The sequence below is a fragment of the Pinus tabuliformis genome, chromosome 2_1, assembly GCF_031772625.1.
Source record: "Pinus tabuliformis cultivar Carrire ecotype Pingquan chromosome 2_1, CPIR1, whole genome shotgun sequence".
Classification (NCBI taxonomy): Eukaryota; Viridiplantae; Streptophyta; class Pinopsida; order Pinales; family Pinaceae; genus Pinus; species Pinus tabuliformis.
Window position 1 is genome coordinate 17637260 of NC_142299.1, and position 7389 is coordinate 17644648.

Consider the following 7389-nt stretch of genomic DNA (forward strand, 5'->3'; position numbering starts at 1 on the left):
CCGTGCCCAAGTCCAACCAGATATAGTGTGTCCTCAAGAAGAATGTGCAAAACTAGATAATGATACTTTCCTCCTCTCAAACCCAAGAAACCTCCACAAGTTTCCAAGGTCTCCCAAATCATAACAAGGCCAAACAATCACAACCAACCCCCACAATCCTAAGCAAGACTCCAACTCCCCCCCTTTTCTTCCTTCCCCCTTCCCTTTTTATACCCTCTTTCATCAACCACCTCTCATTAATGTCATTAACTCTCACCCATCATTGGTTGACTTCTCTTCTAAGCTAGGAGTACATTTGGAATTGTGACATGAATATAAAATTGAGAATTTAATGGGAAAGGATCATGTCTTCTCCCAAGTAAATCTGAAAAGTACATTTGGGAATGTGAAGTGTAATTACATGGAGAGGACCATGTCTTCTCCTTAGTAAATGTGAGGGTACATTGGGGAATGTGAAATGAATAAATATATATTGATGATAAGATGGAGAGGACTATGTCTTCTCCCAAGTAAAAGTGAGGGTACATTGGGGAATGTGAAGTGTAATTACATGGAGAGGACCATGTCTTCTCCTTAGTAAATGTGAGGGTACATTGGGGAATGTGAAATGAATAAATATATATTGATGATAAGATGGAGAGGACTATGTCTTCTCCCAAGTAAATGTGAGTGTACATTGGGGAATGTGAAATGAATACATATATTATGAAATAATGGAAGGAGACCATATCCTACATAATATTCAATTTGAGAAGGTAAATGGGGAATTTGAATAATGGAAATCATAAATTTATATTAGACCAATATTTCTCAATATTTTTAGATAATGTAAATATTAACAAAATTTGTAGGATAAGATTTAAGTGGGGCATTACAGTGTCTCGCTTTTCCAAGTGATTAATTTATTAATAATGTATTTACTTTTTATATTACACATCATACCTAGCTTTTCTCAGCTTAGGTTTGCAAAGTTTGACACACAAGGGAGGGGTGTTACATTTTGGATCCCTCTCTTTCCTTAAGATCCCTCCAACTGCAGCTAGAGTTCTTAGATGACTATAAGGAGGAAGCCCCTATTGGAAAGGGACAGACAGTTTGAAGATGTCTATCTTGTTGGTAATTCCTATATCGAAAAGTTGTATTTTCATAGTCCAGGGGTTGGGAATACACAATTCCCATCCACTTGAGCTCAATTTTATCTCGCAAAACTTCATTGGGATCTACCTAAACACATATGCAAATATAGGTGAAAATGCCTTTCAAAAGTCTTTCCCTGTCTACTTTGACGAATCTTCCAATAAAATTGCCCACTTTTTCTAAGAGATCTAGATGGGTAAAGTGAATGGGAAAACTGGGAATCTTACCCATACTAGAGTAGTCATCGGCAACATAGTGAGAGGATTGAAGTTGGGAAACCATGGCTTCACTAGAAGACCAACTCATCCCCAAAACCATGGACCTTGGTCAAGGATTTTTTTATTATCCTCAAGACATTTGAAGATCACCACAAAAAAACATGGGTCTACATCCACCCAAACCGACGTTCATCCAATCCTATCATAATCGAACAGAAAAACACTACTTTTTCAATAGAAAATGGGGAATAAAAGTATCACCCAAGGATAATGACCATCGCATCAAGCGCTCAATCATAAGGGAGGAGCAATAATTTGACAATCACACGTCCTTGATTTCTGTTGATTTAACTCTGAACACTCACGTAATATTCTCTTGCTTGGCGAATTAAACACCACTGCATGGAATGGACGAGGATTGAGCCGAACCCTGGATGAAGCCCACTTCATTCTCATCTAAACACAAAACTATATATACGTCAAAGCTATTACAATAGATTCTGACTGTCAACACCTCGAGGTTCTGTTTATATGTGGCTACCTTTTATGGTTACTATTGAATGTGTGATTGGCAATAGTAATGGCAACTTAGGGATGCCAAATTTCCTTCGATTCCCTCACTACATCCTAACGCAAATAGTTGTTCAATGCCTTGGTTGTCTTTCAAAACTGGTAGGCAGCGTCTTCTTTGATATTTCTCGATGGTTTTAATTCCACTACAATCACAACTTTCATTTACATAAACTTCGTGTTTTCGCACGAGCGACGATTGTTCCAAGGTGAAATGTCACTTGGATGGTTTCAATGTTGTTGACCCATCATAACTAACTAACGGATATGCCCATTACAATTTTATACCACCCCATTATCAATATCAATTATGCATGGGAACCAATTAAAGCAACTTTTCACATTAATTTTATATGAGCATGAGAACATGTGTTAACAAGCAACCCATAAAGCCTCATTTTGAATGCCATAGTCACTTAGAAGGAATTCCTCTTGTAGTAGCATCCTCCCTACTAAACTTTGCTAGTGCTAACATTAGAACCACCATTATAGTAAGATACCTCAAGAGAGACAGAAAATTTAAAAAGTATGATAGTAATACGTATCCAGAAGATGGTATTGAAACTAGTAATTGTTCACGAATCCATAAGATTGTAAGGTCATTCTCATTATCATAATCATTGTCATCATCATCACCATCATCCTTGTCATTGTTATTGCCATCATTACATTATCATCATAATCACCATTCATGCCATCATCATCATCATTATGGACATTGTTTGCAATTGTTCATAATTGTAGATGTTGTAAGAAATATCATCAACCAAAAAAATGTGATCAGTGCTAGAAAAGGGTTGTTTAGGACACATTGATATATGTAAGAGAAATAACAACTCTATTTTTGACAGATGATCAATGATGATCATCATCACCACCATTATCATCTTCATTGTCATTTTTATCATCCCCATCATCATCATTAATGTAATTTCTATCGACATTGTTGTAATTATGCATCATCATCATTCATGCCATTATTGTTTTTGATGATGACCTAGATGAAAATGATGATCATGACACCAAAGATAATGCTTATGATTATGACAATGACAACATCTAAAATTGGGAAGATTCGCCAACGTCATTAGCATCGTCATCATCATAATCATTGCCATCATCATCATTTTCATTGTAACCACTATCGTCTTTATCATCATAATCACAATTCATGTCATCGCCATCATCTTCATTTTCATCATTGTCAATATTATTGACATTGTCATCAATTGTTCATAATTGTCAATGCCATAAGGAATATCATCAATGCAGAAAATATGATGAGTGTTGGAAAAGGGATGCAAAAGCGAACATAGAAATGGGGGCAACAATAGAAGTAAAATTGGATGAAAAGTGGATACAACATAAGTAGATGCACAACAACATGAAAAACCTGACACAAAAGTGGATGAAAAAGTAGATGCAGTTGTCAATGCAACCTTGGATGCAAACATGAAGGCAAAAGTGGAAGCAAACATGGGTCCAATGGTAGGTGTAAAACTTGGCACAAATTGTGGTGAAACAAATGTGGATGCAACAACGGAAACAAAAGTATATGAAAAAATTGATGAAACAAAAGTGGATGCAATAGGGGATGCAAACGTGGAAGCAAATGTGGTTGCAATGGTAGGCGCAAGATATGGTGCAACAAAAGTGGATGTAACAATAGACAAAAAATATGCAAAATAAGATGCAAAAATGGATGTAAAAGTGGAAGCAAACATTGATGCAACAGGCAAAACAAAATTGGATGCAAAAAATGGATATAATGTAAGTAGATGCAAAAGTAGATACAAAACGAGATGCAAAACCCAATGCATAAACCTGACATAAAAGTGGATGCAAAAATAGATGCAATATTTGATGCAAAAGAGGATGTGAACATGGATGCAAAATTGGAAGCAAACGTGGATACAACAGTGAGTGCAAAACATGGTGCAAATTGTGGCATAACAAAAGTGGATGTAATGATAGATGCAAAAAAAGAATCAAAGTATGATGCAAATGAAGATGTAAAAAGGGATGCAAAAAGTGAAATTTAAAATGGGCGCAACAGTGGATGTAAAATTGTGTGCAAAAGTGGATGCAATAGAAGTCGATGCAAAAGTAGATGCAAAATGAGACACAAAACCCGATGCAAATCCCGGTCCAAAATTTGATACAAAAAGGGATGCAAAAATAGATGTAGTAGTTGATGAAAACCTAGACGCAAATGAGGATGCAAACGTGGATGCAAAATTATAATCAAAAGTGGGTGCAAAAGGAGGTGCCAAACTAGGCGCTAATTGTGGCACAAAAATATTAGATGCAATAGTGGGTACAATAATAGATGCAAAAGAGGATGTAAATATGGATGCCAAACAAGAGGGCAAAGTCGATGCAACAAAAGTAGATGCCAAATTTTATGCAAAACTAGACACAAAACACGATGTAAAACTTGGCGCAAAATGGATGCACAAATGGATGAAAAAATGGATGCAAAAAATGATTTAAAAAAGGATGCAAAAAAGGATGTGAAAGTTGATGCAAAAGTTGATGCAAGTGTAGGTGCAAAAAGTGGATGCAAATGAGGATGCAAAAGTATGTCAAACAAAATTAGGTGCCAAACTTGATGCAAAACCTGGAACAAAACCTGGTGTAAAGGATGACACAAAACTTGGCATAAAATTTGGTGCAAAACGTGGTGCAAAACCTATTGCAATACCTGGTGCTAAACTTGGTGTAAGATTTGGTGCAAAACTTGATGCAAATTTTGTGTCAAGTTTTGCACCATATTTGATAAATGGATGCAAATAGCACCAAAAATGGGCTCTAGATGCAAAAAAAGAAGTAAAAAGGGACGCTAATCGCTGGTTTTGTTGTAGTGGTATCAGAGCAGTCGTATTCCTGCCCTGCATAAGTAATTTGAGCCATTTGTTTTTGGCCTTTCTGTGCAGTTTATTTCTGCCATGTAATTCATGAATATTTTCTCATGAATATTTATTCAGCTAAATTTTAGCTGCACCCTGTTAATACCACTACTGGTCTCTGCTCCTCCATATATAATTAGCTGCTCCTGGTACTGCATGCACTACCTCCTGACAATTCTCTGCCTGAAATCCACTAATTGCTGACTGACATCTCTGACCCCTGTCTGCCATATTCCTTTTATGCGAACCTGCGTTCTGTCTACTGTACCTGCGCTCTCATTCTCTGCCATATTCCTTACCTGCGCTCTCAGAAAAGGAACGATATGCGTTGATGGATTATGAGGATTTTAAATATATGAATGATGATGTTCATGTCCGAGTGGAAGTTGCCATTGTTGAGGTTGGACAAATCCTGCTTCTTCTCGTTATTCTCCATCTACAGACACCTACAAGCTCGATTTTGGTCGGCTTAAAGACCAAATCCCACTGTAGAGTTTGATTTTTTTCGGGTTGAGCATTCCAATCCTGTGAAATGGTAGATTGAGCATTCGAATCTGGTGAAATTGTAGACTGCGTTGATAATTTAGGTTCCTGAGGCTAAATGCGGTTTCTTCACGAGAAAAGGATTTGATTTAGCTATGATTTGTTCGTTTTGGTCATGGAGTTTGATTATTTGTTTGGATAAAGAATTCTTTTACTGCAGTTCGTGGATTTTTAGTGCCGTGCAGTTCAAATATTGGTATTTCTTGGTAGGCGGATTTGTCCGAGGTCCAGTTTCCATTAAGCTTTAGAGTTTCTGGAATGTAAAGTCGATGATATAAATTTGCAAAGGAGTGCAAATTGTTCTCCCTGCTGCACGTAATGACTTTGACATCCTGTAAAAGATCTTACTATCGGTGATAAATTCTTTGCTCTTGTGGTTTCTCGCTGGTGATAAATACTCTTCTCATAGCATCCGTGGTATTGAATGGTATCAACGTTTTATGCGAATGGTATTGAATGGTATCTCTGCGTGGTAATGGTCTAGAGTTCTAATTTTTTACAAGAAATCGTTTCAATGCCCCTTGCACTATACGCAAGCGACCGCTACCCATCTGCGTCTTAGTCATGGGCCCTGTGGGTCTTGAGGTATCAGTTCAAGGCAGTGTTCAATAAGCTGTAGCAGACTTGAATCCGCAGTACATTTCTTCATACATGTCCTTCAATCAAATATGAAATTATATATTTATGCAGTCATCGGGTTTCCTCTCATTGAAGCCGCTCCTCCTGTCCCGCCGTTGAGAGTTAAGATTGTTTTATTTTGAAATCGCAGCAAGCAAGATATCTCACCGTGTTGTGGTAACGCTAAGAGAAGAACTGGAAATGCAATCGTCATGTTGAATGGTGGTTCAAGCCATTGTCTCTCTTTGTTTTCAAGATACAACTCTACAAGTCGTTGTTCGATTCAACTGTAAACTTTCGGATTTCCAAGTCATCCAAAACCAATTGAATTGTTGGCACTCCGAGCTAAATATATCCCCTAAATTTGATCCAATGAAGGATGTCTCAAAGCTTGTTGTCTAGACTCTCATAGAACAAGATATAACCATGATCCGTGTTGTTTGAGTACTCCTGTGCTGAACCAAAAAAAAAAATGTTTGCACAACAGACTCATCAATCATTTCTACATTCTCGTCATCAAAAAAAGAGCCAGTGGTTATGGCTTTTTACAAGGCTAATATAGTGCCCATGATTTGGACCACTGCCAACATGAACAACGACTGCAAATAGTGAATACTCTGAATCTGAACCCGGTGCATCATCGGTTGTATTGCATAACTTCAGCTCCATGGGGAAGACCACACGATAAGAGAGCTTTTTGTATCGCCCAAGTTGTTCAATGTATTTGAAGCGCTTCAAGTGGATAACAAGAATACGAGGAGGGATCTTAATTTTCATTCTTTTTTGTGCTTCTTGCAAACTGCAACACTTGTCACAAAAGAACTTGTCGTCAGCATTAAGCATGTACAGCTTGTGATGGAACTGTTCTGTTCTATGTCGAGACTAAGATCCAAAAATGTTTCGTCCCTAGCAGTTACAGTTTCACATCACAAGCATCTTGTTTCATTTGTAAGTGTTCCCTGAAATATTTTATGAACCCAGCTGAGAACAGATGGCATCTGGCTCCAAGAAGGTAGTGTTGTAGATTGACAGAAATTAAAAACAAGGCACTGAAAATACCAGTTGCGCCTTGTGGGCGAGGAAGGATTAGCTCCAGTTGAGGTTCTCATGAACAGGACATGAATTCAATTTTTTAAATAGGTTGAGGTAGTATTTATTTATGTCTTTACATGCACCATTTTGCATTGGGAATCTACCTTTTGAGTTTCTCTTCAACAGTTTAAGCTCACTATTTTTAGCCAAATTTTTAAGTGGTATATGTTGAAAGTTGGTCTTAACGGTTGCTCCAAAGCCTACCATTAAGGCTTGATATTGTTTGTAGAAGAAGATATTTCATAATTGCTCACATTCTTTATTTGACCCTAACTGATTATTTTTGCTATGAAAGGAAAAAG

At 37.3% G+C, this 7389-nt stretch overlaps 1 pseudogene; it reads right to left on the reverse strand.

The window, feature by feature from the left end:
• Positions 1 to 6379: 6379 nt before the first annotated feature.
• Positions 6380 to 6993, reverse strand: LOC149198457 (ubiquitin carboxyl-terminal hydrolase 3 pseudogene; annotated as a pseudogene).
• Positions 6994 to 7389: the final 396 nt, after the last annotated feature.